The sequence below is a fragment of the Solanum stenotomum genome, chromosome 4, assembly GCF_019186545.1.
Source record: "Solanum stenotomum isolate F172 chromosome 4, ASM1918654v1, whole genome shotgun sequence".
Lineage (NCBI taxonomy): Eukaryota > Viridiplantae > Streptophyta > Magnoliopsida > Solanales > Solanaceae > Solanum > Solanum stenotomum.
In genome coordinates, this window is record NC_064285.1 from 48,688,056 (window position 1) to 48,709,589 (window position 21,534).

General features: G+C 34.2%; 2 pseudogenes; both read right to left on the minus strand.

The window, feature by feature from the left end:
• Positions 1-13,004: 13,004 nt before the first annotated feature.
• LOC125862281 (SKP1-like protein 1B) lies at positions 13,005-15,972 on the minus strand (annotated as a pseudogene).
• A 1,800-nt stretch (positions 15,973-17,772) lies between these two features.
• LOC125862280 (SKP1-like protein 11) lies at positions 17,773-18,227 on the minus strand (annotated as a pseudogene).
• Positions 18,228-21,534: the final 3,307 nt, after the last annotated feature.

Here is a 21,534-nt window from a genome sequence, read left to right on the forward strand (position 1 = left end):
CAGACTAGTGTGTGGGGTTTATAGCTACGTTATGACCATGTTGGCCTATGTTGTTGGTTTGCTGAAGCTTGTGAGCTATTTGATGTATTGTACTGATATTTACCTGTTTTTAGTTTTGGTATAGATTCATGGTGGCCTCGACGGCCCAATCAGGACTTCTGTGCTAGTTGGATATTTCTTTATATGAACTCTTGGGAGTAGCTGGTTCTTTTGTAGATCTGTTGACAGGGGCCTTGCCGGCCGAGGGCTTAGTTTTAAACCGAGATATACTTGTTTGTTTTCTTAATTGCATGTGACTGTCATGTACTAGTAGCAAATGGTTCAGCAGGGCCGGCTCGGGCCTGAGTTTTGGCTTTAGGAGTCAGTTGCGCCCCTTGAGTTTGGGGTGTGACAATGGGGTGCCCCTTTCTATCGTCTCAGATCGTGGTATGCAGTTTGCCTCCATGTTTTGGAGGAAATTACATGATGAATTGGGTACACAACTAACTTTTAGTACAACCTTCCATCCACAGACGGACGGGCAATCAGAGAGGGCTACTCAAGTATTAGAAGACATGTTGAGAGAATGTGTGATTGATTATGGAGGGCATTGGGATAAGTTCTTACCTTTGTGTAAGTTCTCTTATAATAATAATTATCACTCCAGCATTGATATGGCACCGTTTAAGACACTTTATAGGAGCGAATGTAGATCACCCATATGATGGTTTGAGGCTGGAGATGTGAAACCTTTAGGGGTAGATTTAGTGAAGGATGCTCAAGAGAAGGTGATGAGTATTCAAGCTAAACTTTTAGCAACCCAGAGTAGACAAAAGAAGTATGCAGACCATAAGGTAAGAGGCATGGCATTTCAGACTAGTGAGAATGTTCTTCTTAAGGTATCACCAATGAAAGGGGTGATGGATTTGGCAAGAAGGGTAAGCTAAGTCCGCGATACATTGGTCCCTTTGAGGTTCTGGAATGTGTAGGGCCAATGGCTTATAGATTGGTTTTACCTCCTAACTATCGGGAGTTCATCCGGTATTCCATGTATCCATGTTGAAGAGATATCTTGGTGATGGGGATTACATCATAAAATGAGACTCAATTGTGTTAGACAAAGACCTCAAATATGAGGAGGAACCGATTGGAATTCTTGATCGTGATGTCCAGAAGCAGAGGACCAAAGAGATTAAGTCTGTGAAGGTTCAATGGAAGCATCGTCCAGTTGAGGAAGCAACTTGGGAAACCGAGAGGGACATGCGAGACAAGTATCCCTAGTTGTTCGTCGATTCAGGTACTACTTCATTCCTTATTTAGCCTATCTTTCCTAAGATTGTCACTCAAGGAAGAGTGATGGGTAAATTGGTATCCATTGTAACGACCGGTTCCCGTTGTTATAGAAAAGCCAACGAGGAAAATTTTTAGGCCGGAAAAACTTTTTCTTAGTAACTTGGAATTTCCAAACCTAGTCCTGTTTTGGACGACATCGAAGTCAGTAAAGTCTAGGGAAATTTGGTAACAATTGGGAGGTTTAATTATGAATTTGATCGCATGAGTAGATATCTAAAATTTTAAGGAACCCGTACGACTTTACGAAATTGAATTCGGGTGAGTAGAACTCCCGAAATTGATCTTAGCGTGAATGGATATTTTTTGAGTGTCATAGGATGAAGGTGTGTTGTGAAATGGATCTTGGAATTATCAATTTTGCTCACTGGTTCTGTGCAAGCCGCTAAGGCTGGATTTTCCCACCAGGGCGGGGCTGCTGTGGCGGGACTTAGGCCGCCATAGCGGGGCAAACGCGACTTAAAGTTGGAAATAAACCCCAAAAATGTTTTATTCTGCAATTTTCAAACTTGAGAGTTAAGGAACAAATCCAGGTGTTTTCTTGGCAGTTTCCCACCATTCTTGAGTCTAAAGGTAAGATTTTCATTCCCCGAATCCGTTTATCGATCCATAGAAATTAGTTTCGTGGGTAATTATCGATGGGGTAGGGTTTTTATATGGAAATTATGGTGGGAAAATCCCTAATTTGGATATTGGGATGATAGGTTGATCTAGGGTTGATAAAATTATTGGTAATTCAGGTAATTAGTTATTGGTTATTGATTTTCGTGCTATGTTAATTGTTTTTAGACCAAGAATAAGCAGAGCGAATTCGGAAAGGGAAAAATCAAGTTTCTTAGGGAATTCAAGCTTGTTTCGAGGTAAGTGGTGGCTGTGATTTCATGTTGTGTGATGTATGTTCGTTCTTAATTCATTATAATACATATATGTATGCGCATGTTGCATTATTGATCACAGTAGTTGTAAATAAGATAGATGAATGATGAATGCCATGAATCATGACTTGATTGTATGATTATGATAATATACTTATGGTTGTGATTGTGGCTTGTTGAATGGATCGGGTCTTGCGTTCTGACACACTAACTTGGATTGGTTGCCACGTTTCGGAATAAATATGGGATCGGTTGCCATGTTCCGGCATAAACATTGGATCAGGTACCACGTTTTGGTATGCTAACAGTTTGGGTTTGGGTTCCATGAGAGGACCATTGACTTGTCATAACTGTGTATCTTGAGAATTGTGAAATTGTATCTTGTTCGTAAATGATGTTTAAATTGTATATATTATGTGTATGCATGTTATTATTGTGTTGTAATGGCTTATGTATGTTGCACTTATTGGGATTGCCGTGTAACCCTACTAGTACACTGTTGTTGTGTACCGATACTGCACTTGCTCTTGCTTTGTTGAGTACAGGGCATCTTCAGGCGGCTATTGGCAGACCTCGCTTAGAAGATCAGCGATTGTTCGAATTCAAGGATGAGCTAGTTCTTTCGGGTTGCCATGAGTTCTTTTTCTGTTTATGTCCACATTTCGGACTTAGACTAGTTCTTTAGTTAGTTTTATGTTAGTTTAGGGTTGTACCCCTTCTTGTTTAGACTTATAGTTGAACTTTAGATGTTTTAGTACATTGAATTTCAAGTTCTAGGCATTATTTCTACAATGTTAGATTTAGTTGTTAGACTTTTGTTGGAGTTTATGGGAACTCCCTATCTTTCCTTTAACATTTAAACTTGCTTCCGTAACCTTAATTGCCTTAGTATTTTGATTGAGTTGATTAGCTAATTAGTATAAATGGTTTTACTACCGGAGGGTTATTGTGGGTGCCAATCACGATGGTCTGGGTCGTGACATTAATGAGGATCAATTAAGAGATGCGGTCCAAGATAGTGTCATATGTTTGCCACCATCTGTGGAAAAGACATCTTTCATGTCACTAGCCTTATTTTACATTTCCTTCAAATGAAAGGACTCTATAGAGGGCATGCTCATGAGGATCGAACAATCATCTTAAATTTTTTATTGATGTGTACGGTCCTTTCACTTTTTTCAAACTTAAAATAAGAGTCGATTCGTATGAGGATGTTTTCTTTATCTCTTACGAAGAGGCTACCACTTGATTAGGTGAGTTATGGTAAGGATCTATCACATCTTGGATAGAATTGACTGATGCATTCCTTGATAGATTCTTCATGCATTCTCGAATGTTGAAACTCTAGAATGAGATAATAAACGTGATGTTTTGTATAATGAAGAAATTCAATTGCTATCAAATCAAGTGGGGGGGGGGGGGGGGGNNCCAACCTTCCAAAGGCAAGGAAAAAATCAATGTTGCAATGAAGATAGAGAAGTGGAATGGAGGAACAAAGAAAGATATGGAAATTGGAGAGACTATGAAAGAGAATTGTGTGATTGAAATAATGATTGGAGGGAGAATGAAAATGAAAGAGATATTTATGTACCTCCCCATGATAGACCAAATCTAGATGAAGCTAATGTCGAACCGAAAAGATTTAGGATCGAGGATATGCTTGCTTATATTCTTAACGAAGTTAAATGGTCCGATAAATTTCTTAAGAAGTGAAGACTGATTTATCCTTTTTGAATCAAAATGTCACTTCCCATTCTGTAACTATAAAACAACTTGAAACTCAAATGGGACAGATTTCAGCCCATTTAAATCCAAGATAAAAAGGAGCACTCCCAAATGATACCGTTGTGGATCCAAAGAATGATAATGCTCATTGTATGTCAATTGTGACAAGAAGTTATAGAGAGGTAGGGAGTGAAGTAACTAAGAACGATGCTATGATTGAAAATAAAGGCAAAACAAAAGTTATCGATGAAGAGGAAATTCTTGAAGAGGTGAAAGATGATCCAAAAGGTGCAAGTCCCAGAAAGGATAATGATACAATGTGTGAAGGATCTGATTATTCCATTGAATTTGAAGTCGCAAATCAAAATTCATCCACCATTTTCTCAAGACTAAAGAATAAAGAATGAGATGTAAATTTTTAGAAATTCCTATCTATGTTCAAATAGCTCTCGATGAATATTCCTTTTGCAGATGTGTTGCTCAAAATGTCGGAGTACACCAAGTTCATGAAAGAATTGGTGACGAAACAATTGAAATTTCGTAACATTGTAGTGAGATCATGTCAAGTAATATGGTGGTTAAGAAGAAAGATCTGGGTGCATTTACAATTCCAACACGATTGGTATGTACCAATTTGCAAAGACTTTTTGTGATCTTGGAGCAAATATAAATCTCATGTGATTTGCAATATTAGAAAGCTTGGATTGGGAGTGTCAAACCCACTACGATGACACTTCGTATGGCGGATAGATCGATCAAAAAGCCTATTGGAGTTTTTTTTTATAATGTATTGGTAAAGGTTGACAAATTTATTTCCCCACTGATTTTGTGATACTTGACTTTGAGGTTGATGCAGCGATTTCTATTATTTTGGGTACCATTAGAGCCTTGATGGCCACCCCACCTGTCTGGAGCTTGGAACTATCTCTAGCTAAGGATGTTACTGCTGCAACTAGACAATCTGGATATGGAAAAGGTGCAATCATCCCACGTGGGGGACAATCTCTTGATGAATGATCAAGATCCCCACACTCAAAATGACCTTGGGAGTCCATCCTTGAGAAGATCGGCCACTAAGGCCTTAAGAACCTGAATGCTAACCCTGATAATTCTAATATGTGCTAGAACCACCATGGCAATATTTATCACCCTCGAAATCCTGAAGTGATGCATGAACAAGATGACTAGACTGACCCAAAAACATTGGTGAGGTCTATCATATGAATCCCTTCCTCTAGAATGGGACCCATTATAGCTACCCTGGCGAGCCCTCTTGTTGATGCCCCCTTAAGTTTCATGAAAGAGCTCCTCCATAGTGCGTAAATGATAAAAAAACGTAAATAAATGAACTCTCTACTAAAGCCATTGACTCTATCTATATCCGCAATTGTAGCCTCAAACCATGAACGAAACAACAAACCCTCTCGTTCTTAATAGGTAATACCATCATAGCAGGCCTGGGGAGATCGTGAAATCAAGCCTCATACTCAGACATAGTAATGGAGCCCTGCTCCAACCTAGAAAATTGATCATGGAGTTGATATCAGACACTCCATGGTATGACACTCTCTAGAAACGCCTCAAAAACCTCCATCCATGACACCAGAGGTGACCCAACTGATCTACATTTAATAAAGTTATGCCACCACTACTTGGATGGACAATCAAGCTAATATACAATGAAGACAACTCCTTTTGACTCTACCATCCCCAAAGTGTAAACCTCTTCATGGAAACTAGTCAGGAACTCATGGGCATCCTCTCTAATCGCCCTTATAATAACTAGATCGACAACAATGGGCGTTGGGGGGACCTCAACCTTTGGAGGCACTAGTACATGTTGATCCTACAGTGCGGGTACAACTAATGTTGGGGCATGTTGCATGCCCCTAATACGGCTAGTAACTGAGCAATAGCCATCTACGGGTGAGGAGCCATTGGAGTTGCCTAAGGCTCATTCACTCTCCTTGGAGTCCTCGGTCTATCCTAGGCTGGTGCTACATCCCTTTCATGACCTCTAGATTGTCCACTGCCCATAGTTAGGGCTTTACCAGATGGCTCAGGTGCATCACATCCAGCCACTGAGCTGTGTGTGCGAGCAATCCTATGAAAGAGTATAAGGGCATCTCCAACCCAATACTCTATTTTACTCTCCAAATGTAGAGTTCTCTATTTTTTTACACAACCAACTCCAACCCAATTCTTTATTTTACTCTCTAAAAAGGAATCTTTTTCTCTCTTCTCAATATTATATTATTATTTCTGTTTCATTCTTATTTTCTTATTTCAGAATATAAATCATTTATTTTTTTTTTACCAAATAATTACTTTATATAATTTTTAATGTGATATGAAATTATATTTTATTCTAAATTTTTAAATAACATAAATTGCAAGAAAATATAATATAATACATAAACTAGGGGACAAATTCAAATAAAAGTGACATACAATTACATAAACACTCAATTTTCAAAATTATTACATTGCTCCCATAAATGCTCTATTAATGCATTACGGAGTTCAAAATGAGCATTTTTGTCCTTAATTTTTTTATGTTTAGCTAAAAATTGTTCAAATCGGAGATTTTAATCTACCACCATTTCTATAGTTGCAGTTGGAGCCTCTACGGCATCTTGAATTGGTGCATTGAGATCACGTTCATCCTCAATTATCATGTTGTGCAGTATAATACATGTAATCATTATATCATGTAGCACTTCCTTTCTCCAAAAACGTGACGATCCTGCAATAATTGCAAAACGTGATTGCAAAAAGTTCAAGGACAAGGCTCTACTTTGCAATCGAGTCTGAGGCTCCTAGTCCTACATCACCTATAGTATCATGTCCTAACTTATCATCTTTTTCACTTAATTTAAATGAGAATTTTTCAGCTCATTACACTTCATCTGAACGGCCTATTGGGGTGAAGAAATCAAAATTAAAGAGATCAAAAGATGAAGGTCTTTCGTCAGCTATGAAACTTTTCGAAACCGAAAATAATCGACTTGGGAAGATGTTATCAGAGTCTGTTACATCCAAACAACAGGACGGCGAAAGGCTAGATAGATATATCAAAGCCAAGGAATTTAGAGAAGAAACTAAAATTTTAATGAAAAATTTAGAAACTATTAGTGATCCAAATGTTTGTGATTACCTGCAATGAGAACAATAACGAATACTTGAAAAAAGAAATCAGCTATCACAACCGCAATCACAACCACAATCGCAACAATTCTTGGAATCATATCCTAATTTTTTTCCGAATAGTGCTAAATCTGGAAACGACCTACCGGATTTCTAAATTATTGTTGTGATCAATTAATTATTTTGTTATGTATTGTATTTTATCTTGTATTTAAATTATTATTTTATGCATTATATTGTATTGTTATCTTGTATTTAAATTATTATGTTATGTATTGTATTGTAATCTTGTATTTAAATTATCATATCATGTATTGTATTTTTAAATTAATTTTTTTCATCTTGCCATTTTAATTTTGCGTATTCTTTATAATGAAAATTAATAATAAAATAAAATTTTATTATTCACGAAAATTAGAGAAAAAAAATACTATTAATTTGAAATTAAAATAGTATATATATATATTAAATAATATTTTTTTAAAAATATTATATTACATTTAAAAAAGAATTATGAATATTAGATATTTAATTAATGGAATTATATGTAAAATAATATGTTAATTAGAAAGTAATAGAAATAATAACAAAATAATGAAAAAGTGAAATAGAGTGTGAATAGTAGTTCTCCAAATTTGGAGAACTACTATTCAACTCTCTAAATTTGAAAAATAGAGGGTGATTTGGAGGTGGGTTGGAGTGCCCCATTCTCTATTTTACTCTTCAAATATGGAGAATGGAGAGTAAAATAGAGGTGGGTTGGAGATGATCTAACAAGTAAAATTCTAGAAACCAAATAAGACCTACAACACATGACAACAATACAAAAGAGAGAATCTTCCTAAAGATGTCTTGTAGCTCCCCAAAGATAGAATACGATTGTCTTCGCACATCGATCCGTAGGACTCTATTAGACATTAGCTTTGTACAAGAGACACCGGTGAATCTGGGGCTATGATGCTAACTTGAAACGACCTAAAGACTCAAGTCATGATGACACCTACTATAACCCACCACTAGGTAAGCCAAGTCGTAACTCGAAACGACAAGTAATAGACATATAGGGTAAAAACGAAAATTACTAAGAGATACATGATATAATTTAAAGGAAACATGGGAGATAAACACAGAAGCCAATATATATATATATATATATATATATATACAACAAATAGAAATCCAAACCTAAAACTTAATACTCACATGTACAAAGCTACTACAAATTAGTACAAGTCCATAAAGTTGACCAAACTATGGTCTCAAAAGCTAAAGACTAGTCAAAACTAAAGAGAAGGAGACTTGCATGATACAAAACTCCACAAACTCACCCTCATCTCTACATACTCCTGCAATTGGCTCGATATCAACGCAGGTGACTAGTACTCGAACTTGCATCATGGAAATAGATGCAGGGTGTAGTATGAATACCAAAACAATAGGTAACCAGTAGTCATTATAGGCGAACTAAGATTAGAAAGTAAAATTAACAATGAAAAGAAAAAAAAGGAAATCCTGAGTTTCATGCTTCTGGCTTGAACAATCCCTCATAAAATGACCAGGTTTCCCACATTTATGACAAAGGTCATTTGCATTTGTTGCTCTGCTGGAGGAATCCTTCTTTTGAAACCCTCCATGCTTCTTGATTATCTTCTGGAACCTTCTAGTGATGTATGTCATTTCATCCTCCTCCTTAGTCCCATCGTTTGAAGATGTTTTCAAGGCCACTGATTTTTCCTTCTTTCCCTCCTTCATGGTTGACCCCTGCTGTCTGCTCAACTCGTCGGTTTGAAGATTTCCAATCATCTCATCCATGGTGAGTACCTTCAGATCTCTTGCTTCAATGATAGCATTCACTTTATTCTCCCATGACTTTGGAAAGTACCTTGAGAATCTTTCGAACTTGTTTTCTTGGTTGAATAGGCTCACCAAGACATCTCAGTTTGTTGGTTATGGAAGTGAATCTTGTATTCATCTCGTGAATGATTTCACCTTCCTTCATACAAAAGTTCTCATATTGAGTCATTAGAATATCGACCTTAGACTCATTTACTTGTTTCGTTCCTTCATGGGCTATTTTGAGATAGTCCCATATCTTTTTAGCTGTCTCGCAAGCAGAGACTCTATTTTACTCATCTGACCCGATTCCACCTGCCAGAATCTTCTTCGCTTTGTAGTTCTTCTATATCTTCTTCATGTCCGCTTCATTGTATTACTTTATGGTTTTGGGAATCACCTTAGTAAGCTCTCCATCTATTACATCTTTTATGGGAATGTAAGGTCTATCAAGAATCACATCCCACAGCTTAGTGTCTTTAACATTAATGTAGTAATGCATGCGATTCTTCCACCAACCATAAAACTGTCCGTTGAAACAATGTGGTCTGGTGGTTGACTAACCTTCTTCCAAGTTGGGTGGAGCAGACATTCCTTCAGGATATTTTCTTTTCTTGGTGTTACCCAAATAGAAAAGTCAAGCTCTGATACCACTTGTTGGAATGTATGCGTCCACTAGTTACGTTAGGACCAAGTCCTTAACACAATTACAATGAATAGAAAATAAATAAATATTGAATGTAAATATGGCACACACAACTTTATGTGGAAACCTTCTTGCTCAAGGGAGTAAAACCACGACCTGTCTCACAGGATTTTTAAACTATTTTTACTAAACTTCACAAGACAAAGTAAAATCCAGTTTACAAAACAAATGAAATTAACCTCCTAATCTCTATTCTGAGTAATACATTATCACTCAATGAGCCAAAGCAATGCCTGCATTGCCCATTATACTAACCCAACTTATTAATATAGACTTTAGAGTAAGACACGAAGTTACCCTCAACTAAGTTCTTACAATTATTCAGCCAAATTTGAAACATTTCTATCACAAGCGAAACGAATCCTACAATGTAAGTACAAATACAAGGAATCAAAGTATTAGTTGGTTCAGAAAGCAATTAAACATTTTATGAGGTCATTTGTTGTTTTAATGCTTTAATAACTCTCTTTGCATGAATGAATGATATATTGTTTGTAATCTTCAATTTATCAACCATAAAGAGTTATTAACCGATGTACAAACAACCTCGTTCATTCTTATTGGTGTGGTACACTGACGACCTCACCAACCTTTGACGTGACAGCTTGCCAACTGTATAACATATGAGCCTAGACAAGCATACTCTGCAGAGGACCGGGTCCCTATATTTGTGAGGAGATCATCAAAACATCTGGGAGCATTAAGACTTACCATTATCATGGTTAATGATTGGAAGAGCATGATATTGGGTAAGACCGTGTGAGTGAATGATATTAAAAGAACTTGAAAATGTTAGATATAAGTTTCAATATTGCAGTTTATGCAGGTTAGGTTGGTGTATGTTTATTTTTCGTGGGTGAAATTTAGTGGTATGAATTGATGTCACGAATCAAGTTTTGATACCTTAATATAGGTAATTAAATATTAGGTGTATTGTATTAGTGGAATAACGTTAAAGTTATGTTAATTGGAGGAATAAAGGCTTACCATTAGACTTGAACTTTAGGAAATTGGTTATAGATTGGGTGAGTTTTTGAGTCTAGGATAGACATAGAGTAATATGAATGTCTATAGACTCGTTAACTTACAAGTTATGCATACGTGATAAATTGAGAACGTTCGGAGGCATTGGGGAAAGGAAAAACGTTGGAGAAGTAGCTTGCCTTACTTTAGTTTTTCAGTGGAGGTAGGTTATGGTTTGTTCTATGTTATAGATAGACTTTTAATAGCGATTGATATCCATTGAGTGATATTGTGAAGTTCTCTATGTACTTGATTATGTGGTTGTGTGGCTTGGTTGTGTGGCTTGGTTGTGTGGTTTGTGATTAGTCTGAAATCCTGAGACCGTGAAACTTATAATCTGAAACCCTCTCTATCAAAGTGAAGCCTTGAATAAAGAAGGTTTGATGAAATATTGTTAATGAAGTGAAAAGTAGTGATAATAAATGGTAAATTAACGATATATTATTGGATCGGGTTCCACGTTCCGACACGGTATTATTGGATCGGGGTGTCATATTTCGACACGGTATTATTGGATCAGAGTGTCACGTTTCGACACGATATTATATGATTGGGTGTAACGTTCCGACACGGTAATATTAATGGAAAACATATTGAATTAACCGAATGTACTCAATCTCAAAGAACCCATTTCCCAAATGAGCGTGGTGTGGAGGCATGAGTCCTCGTGTGTGCGCTTGATATTGTGATTGATTACGTACTTAATTCCATTGTCACTTGTTCATGTTGTTTGTTGCTTATCACCTGCTAAGTGCTTTAGTTGATTTTATACTATTACTTTATGCATATGAGTTACTATTTTGGATCGGCCGATGATATCTACTCAGTACATGTTGCCCTGTACTGAGCCCTACTTGTATTTTTCTTTGTTTTCCTTTTGTGGAGTGCAACGAATGTACCAACGACTTCGACTTGCCCTCAGATTTATCCAGTCTCCAGCACCTCAGGTTCCAGGGTGAGTTATTCATTCTACCTCGTATTAGATTCTCTCAGTCACAACATGATGCCATAAGTTTTCAGACACATACTACTTTATTCTTTTGTTTTGGTGTATTTGATACTCTGAGACTTAGTATTTGGAGATTAAATGTCTTTGATGTGATGACTTTCAGGTTTTGAGAATGACATAGAGTAGACTTTAGTGGATTTGTGTTTCTTACCTTAATAAGATTGAGCTTCCACATTATGATTTGTATTTCGTAAGTTTAACAAGTAATATATGTTGGGGTTTGGATTCATTGGTTCGCCCACCTAGGAGGTTAAGTGTGGGTGCCACTCATGACTCGTTTTGGGTCGTGACAAGAATAGAAATATTGAAAGTAGCTAATAATATCTAAATTTTGGATTGTTTAGTGGAGACTTGAATCAGATGTCCATTGAAATCATTCATTAAAAGCTTTTGAATCTCAAAATTTAAAATTTGATCTACCACAAATTTAAATTGATCATTTTTCGTGAAAATATAATATACTAAGAGAATCGAAACATTGAGATTTGTTCATATCTATAATTTAGGACTATTTAGAGGAGATTTAAGCTAGTCGATATTGAAAAAAATTCAACTCGTGAGGAAGATGCATTGTAATGTATAAATATTATGTAACTATGTTTGTGATTATTTATACATATTTAATGTATAGCTATAGATCATACATATATACAATCTTACACTATTTATATAATATTGATACATTACATATACATCCAGCCATTTAATTAAATAAGAATTTGGTCAATGATACATTTACTTGAGAAGCCGTAGTAAAAATTGCCTTAAATTTTGGAATATTACTAGTACTTTTTCATACAATTGTAACAATTGATTTCTTCTATTGCAATATATTAAGTTCATCCACTATCACCTTGCAAGATGCACTATATATTGTGGAAAATGAAAGATGATACATATATACGTTCCTTCAATTAATATTTTTTAGTTTCTTCACCCAGTGTTTAATATCCGCATTAAAGTTTAATTAATTTGAATTCTTGCCAAGTAGGATCTCACTCGGACTATAGCACTTTTCCTATACATTCTTCCAACAATTTTTATTTATATCAAGTCAATTGGATATGCTTTGAACGAAAATAACTCAAAATTATTAAAAAATTAAACGTAGATATTTCTTTTTGAGATATCAAATTCATCTTTTAACCATTTGGATGAATGTTTCTTTTTTTCAAATTTAATAAATAGCTTTAATTTCTTTTCAACATAATTTATAAATTTATAAATCAATAAAAACCAAATAAAAATTCTATAAAAAAGAACATAAGAAGAAAGAACTAAATAAAATAGGATATAGCTAATTAGACAATTTTAATTCTAAAATAAAAATGAACAAATATTGAAAATAACTATAAAATCATTCAAAAGCCCAAATATTCTCTTTACGGATCTCCTCTTCTTCCACTGGAGTAAAATCATTCTTGATATCAAATTCTTTACGTATTTCTTCTGGTGTTTTCCTTTTAATCCTATCGGCAATGTAACACCCCGTAAGTTAGTGAATTGAACAAGTGAGTTCTAGAGCCTTTGGTAAAGAGGTTGGAGTGTCGTATGAGGATTAAAACTCGTGAAAACGATTTCCGTACTTAAATAGGGGTTAAACGTCAAGGTAAGACCCCCCCCAAGGACCACCCTAGGGGTCCTTGAGGAGGACCCTAAAGCCTAACCCCCAAGACCCCAAAGAAACTTGAAGTTGCCAAAAGTTTGGTGACCTAGGGAAGGGGACCACGCCCCGTGGATGGCCTCCGTAGGTCAAGCCCCCAAATGACTAGCCTCTGACCCAGACCACGGAAGGACAGGACAGCCCGTGGTCCCATCCACGGTCTATGGGTGGGTGGTCGTGGATGGCTACAGGTTTTTCTGTTTTGGTTTGCCAAGTGGAGGGCTAATTGGTAAATTCCTTTTATGATTTATTAAGTTGGGGGATGGTTATTATAGGTTAATTAAAGTATTTTAAGAATGTTAAAAGTAGTAAAACACTATTTCCAATTCATTAGTTTCAAAAACCCCAAAGTTAGAAACTACCTCTCCAAATATTCTCTCTAGAAGCGAGGAAGAAGAAGAAGAAGAAGAAGAGAAAAGTAGAGGGCAGTGTTTCTCCATTGATTCAAGTTTGGTGTAGGACTTTTATTAAAGGTATGTGAAGCTTAATCATCCATGGGTTCTTCCACCCATGGAGCCCCCATAATTTCCCCCACTTGTGAAATAAAAAAAAACCATTCTAGCTAGGGTTGTGCTTGCATTGTGGGTAGGGTTTGGTGTGATTCCAATCTAGTGGATAGCACCCAATTATGATTTATTTAGCATTGTTTTATGATATTATGAAGATTTCATGTGATTTCTATGGCAAACCCTAATCTAAATTGATGAATGTGATCTTTGTGGGTTTATGCCATTAGAGGCAAAATTGAAGGTTCATAGGTGACCTTCCTAAATCAATGTCATGTGTAGTAATTGATCAAGGTTATAATCATATAATCATGAATTGAACTAGACTCTATTGTGTATGATTGATCTTGACTTGTAAAGTTAGAATTGAACCTTTATGATCAATTGAGACAAGAATCACCTAGTAATGAAAGATGTGATCAAGTTACCTTGAAATCTAGGTATAAAGAAGAGATTAAGAAAGAAACCTTGAGAGTAAGGTTGTGATCATGATAGCTAGGGCTTTAGGGTGAAGCTAAGGCTTTGAGTGTAAAGTCTAAAAGAGGATAGAAGTCTAATAGGTTGGATTGTGGTGAAAGGCCTATACTCACCTAACCTACCTTATGAATGCTTAATAGATGAGAGTGATAGAATCACTTGGGCAGGGATGGATTGTCAAGGACATCCTTCCATGAGAGATGAGTGTGAAGCAAGGTTTAACAAGTAAACCTTGGGGTGTATGCTTGGCTCCAAGTGGATATTGACATGAGATAGAGTATCACACAAGATAAGGTTCGTACTCTAAGAAGAAATGAGAGCCACTTAGTTTATGTGAGGACTATCCAAGTTAAAGGAGGAACTCTTACGTAGTAGAGTGTGGGTTTTCCCAAATTTAGGTCTCATGAGATGGGGGCCTTCACATAGTTGAGGTAAGGTTCCTAGTAGCAATCTCCATATCCAATGAACTAAGACATGCTTAAAGAAGCATCTCATAGTGTTCTTGAGGTTACTTAGGAGTATGACACCCTTATGGTATAGAAAAGCTTAGAAGTTTGACCATGTATATAGACTATGATTAAGATGACCAAAAAGGGATACTTGGTTTGGGTGGTATTAGGGGATGCTATTATTGCTTTGCACATGTATGCTTTTGAGGTTACTTGTGAATGGTGCTATTATGGTAAAGAGGACTAAGAGTCTATTATACTTATATGATTATGACTTATCTCCTATGCTCATTAACTATGTCTTATGTTGACTTATGTCTATATGAAGCTTTTGTTGGAGACCATGATATGACTATGATGATTATGCTATGACCATGATGATTATGTTATGACTATGTTATTATGTCTTATGCTTATGTCTTGTGTTGACTAACCATTTGAGATGCTCTTATGATGTTGTGCTAGCTTTCATACTTGGTACATTTTGTACTAACACATATTTCCTACATTCTAATCAAATGTAGGGTTGAGGAGAATGAGTTGCTTTGAAGGCTAGGTTTCCAAGGATCTAAAAGAGTTGAAGAATTGGTGAGTCCTCATAGCTTCGAGGACAAACCTTTATTTCCTTTATGTCATTTCTTATATTTTAGACTTTATATGGGCTGTGTCCCAAGACATTTATTCATGAGTTTAAATATATGGTTTGAGACAAATATTGAGTAAAGACTTCAGCTTGCTTATGAAAATGTTTTCGATTGTATGGTCTTAAAGAAGTTTTAAATTTTCCATACTTTTCTATTACCTATGTTATGATGAAAAGGGCTTGTATAAGACCCCTTCGGGGTCAAGTACGTTGTGTTACGTCTAGGGGATACTCCTGGGTTGTGATAGGCAACGTCTTGACACATCATATTCAATATCTCCATATCGTTAAGAAAATTAGCAGCTAAGATAAGAGCATGCAAAATCGAGTGGTGCACCTTCACAAAAGCCTTGTCAAAATCCATCAACATGTCTTTAGAGACGCCTTCCTCCGAATGTTTCTTCCCGTATTCGATCACTGTGGTGATTTTTTTGCTATGAACATTAGGGCAAGGGAATGACGTTTGAAACACAATCATCTTCAACCATATTCTTGATAGTTTGTGACCGTACGGCTATCAGCTCGTCGAGTACAAATTATTTACCATCGCAAGTCTTTAAAGTTAAGAACTTTGTGGAAGAAGACATGGATGGTCAATATATATTGGAATCAAATGATTATAATGTTTGAGATGTTTGAAGAACTTAAATTATAGAGCATTAAATTTACACTATCCTAATAAAAGTAGGAAGTCAAAACCGAAAAAAAAAGTTTGATGGGAGAATCAGGTTTGAATAAACAATGTCAAATTAGGAAATTGTGAAAATTCTACCTAAACCGTATGTATGTGACAAAATAAGATTAGGAAAAGGAAGCTTTTTTTTTCTTCCAAATCTCAATTAAGAGAAAAATTATTTTTTCCGTAATATCTAACCATGATGTTTGAAAAGTTGTAAACACATACATAATTATTCATGGAGACTATTGCTTAAAGAAATATAAAATTTCTTGTAATTGGAGTTAGTGGGGATTTTAAATATTCAATCTTTATCAATCAGAATAAATGTAACAGATAGGAAGATGGTGATAGTAAATTTGAATAATTAAACAGAATGACCATTTGGTGGAGATCATGTAATCTACATTTTAGGATTGTTTAGTGGAGATTTAAATCGGATATACATTGAAATATGTCATTAAAACGTTTTAAACCTCAAATTTTAAAATTTGATCAGCAACAAATGTGAATTGATCATTTCTAGTGAATATATTATATTTAAAAGAATTGAAACATCGAAAGTTGCTCATATCTATAATTTAGGATTATTTAGAAGATATTTGAGTTGGTCGATATTGGAAAAACAATCAACTCGTGAGGAAGATGCATTGCAATGTATAAAATATTATATAAATATGTTTCTGATCATATATACATATATGATATATAGTTGAACATCATACATATATACGATAAAACATTATTTATAAAATATCAATACATTACATGTACATACAATCATTTAATAATAAGAATTTTGGTCAATGATACAATTATTTGAGAAGCCATAGAAAATATTGTCCTAAAAATTGGAGTGTTACAATTATTTTTTCATAGCAATTGTAATAATTGATTTATTTTGTTGTAATATGTTAAACCCATCTGTTAATAACTTGCAAGATGCACTATATATTGTGCAAAATAAAGACGATACATATATATGTTCCTTCAATTATTATTTTATAAATTTTCACTCAGTGTGTAATATTTGCATAAAGTTTAATTAATTTGAATTTGTGCCAAGTAGGATCTCACTGGGACTATAACACTTACTTTCAAGAATTTTTCTATTCGTTCTTCCAATCTATATAACTTCTTACCCAAATCAAGTCAACGAATTTTTTGTAAGCTCTAACACCAATTAACATTATTATTAAATTTTTAAAAGTGACATGTAAACCAATATAACCTTATATCAAAAGAGAAACTCCATAATGTTTCTCTCTTGTTTTTAAGTTTTTAGTAGTCTTTTAAAGGATTCCCTAATTCTTAAATCATTTTTATGAGTAACTTCAAAGAAAGACTATGTTAAGAAATTTTCCAGTATTTAAATTGTGTCAATTAATTAAAAAAAATTATCAAGTCTATTGGATATGCTTAGAATGAAAATAACTCAAATTACTAAAAATAAATAAATTTGAATATTTCTTTTTGGGATATCAAATTTATCTTTCAATCATTTTTTTTCTTCAAATTTTAAATAAATAGCTTTAATTCTTTCCAACATAATTTATAAATTTATAAATCAATACAAATCAAACAACAATTATATAAAAAGGAACAATAGAAAATAGAACTAAATAAAATAAGATATAGCTAACTAGCCAGTTCTAATTCTAAAATAAAAATAAAAAGAACAAAAATTAAAAATAGCACTAGTGTTATAAAATCATTCAAAAGCCCAAGCATTCTCTTTACGAATCTTCTCTTCTTCCTATGGAGTAAAATCATTCTTGATATCAAATTCATACGTATTTCTTCTGGTGTTTTTCCTTTAATCCTATTGGCAACTTCTTGACATATAATATCCAATATCTCCTTATCGTTAAGAAAATTAGCAGTTAAGATAAAATCGTACAAAATCGAGTGGTGCATATTCACGAAAGCCTTGTCAAAATATATCAACATGTCTTTGGAGACGCCTTCTTCAAAATGTTTCTTCCAGTATTCGAGCACTTTGGTCATTGTTTTGCTATCAACATTAGGCAGGGGAATGACGTTTGAAACACAATCATCTTCAACCATATTCTTGATGGTTTGTGACCTTACGACTATCACCTCATCCAGTACAAATTCCTTACCATCGCAAGTCTGTAAAGTTAAGAACTTTGATGAAGAAGACATGGCGATAAAAACATATTTGAATAAAAACATATTTGAACAAAGAGATGTTAAATTGCTTTTGTTGAGAATATTATTGAAAGGAGATTTGAATGATTATAATGTTAGAGAGGTTTGAAGGGCTTAATTTATAGAAGATTAGGTTTTCACTGTTCTAGTTAAAGTAGGAATCCAAAAACGGAAAAAAAAGATTTCATGGGAAAATCTGTTTTGCACAAACAATTTCAAATTAGGAAATTGTGAAAATTTTACCTAAACCATATGTGATCGAATAAGATTAGGAAAAGGCAGGCCGCCTTTTTTTTTCTTCCAAATCTCTATTATAAGAAAAAATATTTTTTCCGTAATATCTAACCATGTTGTTTAAAAAGTTGTAAACACATATTTAAGCTTCCACAATTTTATTTTATTTTATTCTTTACCCTAAATAAGTGGGAAATTAAGACTCTAGCTGATTTTATTACTTTGATTTTCAAGACTAACAATACTAGTTCCACAAGTGGGATTGAAGAGATACGAGTAGATTCATTATTAGGTTTAATTGGATTTGGGTCATGTGTGGTTGTGTGTATGGATTCGGGCGGGTTGGAAAAAATTTAATGGGTTGGAGATTTAATTTTATCATATAGGAAGACGCCACATAATAAATAATAGTAATAATAATGACTTTAAAAAATCTATGAAGTTTTAAGGAAACAAAAGGTCAAAAAGGCTGATTGAGGGATATTTTTAGCCAAATAGATGAATACGGGGTATATTCAAACCATTTTGAATAGTCTAAGAATTGTTTTCTTTTCCGTATAATTTATTAATTTGATATGAATATGTTGAGTGCTAGTAAATTTATAAAGTCAGAGATTATTTTATTTAGGTAATGTTGATACCAAGCTTAGATCAACACTTTTGACATTTCGGAATAAATTTTGAGACAAATGCCAACAATAATATATTATTTATAAAATATAGATACATTACATACACATAGATCATTTTAATTAATAAAAAATTTGGCTGTTGATACATTTACTTGAGAAGCCCTAGTAAATATTGTACTAAAATTTGGAATATTACACAAATCAATTAATAGCAATAGTATTAATTGATTTCTTTTGTTGTAATATATTTAGCCCACCTGTTATTACCCCGCAAGATGTATTGTTGTGCCAATCAAGTCATTCATCTTTTTTAAGCTCCAACACCAGAACCCTGAATCATAGTTTATTAATTGTCATACATTAGTATCAATTTTAGAATGTTGACCGTCAGTATAGTTCTAAAATGACATTTAAATCATATAAAATTGTATTAAAAAGGAATTTCATGATTTTTATACCTTATTTTAATTAATTATATGAAATTGAATTGGACGTCAAAAATCATGAAATTTCAGTTGTCTAGGTAGTCTAAAATATATTAGGTATTTAACGTAGTCAATCAACTAATTATATTTGAATGGAACGAGAAATATAAAAAATTAAATTATGTTCGGACTAATTGTCTTAAAAGGAGTTCAATGGTGTATGTATGTTGCTTCAATGATGTTTAAAATGAAGTTAAATTATGGTTGGGATAATTGTCTTAGTAAATCAAGTAAGAATTTTAAGAAATTTCATATAATTAATTTAGAGTCCAACTTACGTTATTATTACTATTTTTGTTGTTTTATTTAAATACTTACAATATATGAAGATACTTTATAATATTTCTAAAGATAAAATGAAAGTATAATTTTAACTAGATAATCTCAATATTAGTTTTGCAATTTTAATAGTCTTTCATGGGAGGATTCCCAAGTACCAAAAATCATTTTTGTTGTTTATGTGTAACTTCGAAGAAAAATCTATGTTAAGAGGCTTTCTAGAATTTAAATTATGGGAATAAATCAAGAAAACATATCATTTCTATTGGATATGCTTTAAAAGAAAAGAACTGAAATTTATTGAAAGAATAAATTTAGATACTTCTTTTTGATATATCAAATTCATCTTTCCACCATTTGAATGAATGTTCTTTTTCGAATAATACTACTAGCTTTAATTTCTTTCCAACATTAATTTATAAATCATTCAAAATCGAACAATATTTCTTCAAAAAGGAACAACAGAGGATAGAACTAAGAGAAATAAAATAAAAATAAAAATAGGATATAGCAAAGGAAATAACAGAATATTATAAAATCATTTAAAAGCCCAAGCATTCTCTCTACGGACCTCCTCCTCTTCCTTTGGAGTATAATCATTCACGATACCAAATACTTCACGTATTTCCTCTAGTGTTTTCCCTGTGATCCTATCAAAAGATTCTTGGATTATTACCTCCTCCAACTGCTTATCATCAAGTTATCTAGCAGCCAAGTGAACATCAAATAATTTTGAGTGGCTCATCTTCAAGAAATCCTGATCAAAATTCATTAACTGAACTTCCGTAACACCTTTGTCACGACCCAAACCGTCGTGATTGGCACCCACACTAACCCTCCGGTGGGAGAACCATTACTACAACTCAAAACAAGAAACTAAACCAAAACTAAGGCATTTAAACTACGAAAACAGATTAAATAACTAATTAATGAATTTCTCATAAACTTTAATAGGAAATCTAAAGAAATATACTAAACAAATGCGGAAGAAACAACCTAGAGCCTGAAAGTCAATGTACCAAAACTACTAACGAAATAACAAGTCTAAACAGGAAGGGTCACAACCCCAACTAATGAACTAATCAACTAACTAAACAAATGTCTAAGTCCGAAAATGGTGGACATAGGAGAAGCAGAATTCCATGGCAGCCCGGAAGATTTGGCTCACCCTTAGATTCGATGTGACGATCTCTAATCTCCTAAGCAAGGTCTGTCAATTGCTGTTTGAAGATGCCCTGTACTCAACAAAAATAAGAGCAAGTGCAAAATCAGTACACAACCACAGTGTACTGGTAAGATCACGCGGCTATCCCACTAGTGTAACATAAGCAAGTCAAACAACATTATAATCACATCCATATATATCAACATCTACAATATTATCAACATGCTCATTAATATACATTTATCACAAATCATTGGTCCTCTCACGGAACCCAAACCCAAACAGTTAGCATACCGGAACGTGGTACCCGATCCCAATGTTATGCCGGAACGTGGTAACCAATACCATATTTACGTCAGAATGTGGCAATAGATCCAAGTTAGTTATGTCGGAACGTGGCAACCAATCCCATTCACACACCATAATCACAATCACAAGTACATCATCAAGATCATACATTTACATCATGATTTCATGGCAATCATCATTCATCTATCTCATTTACA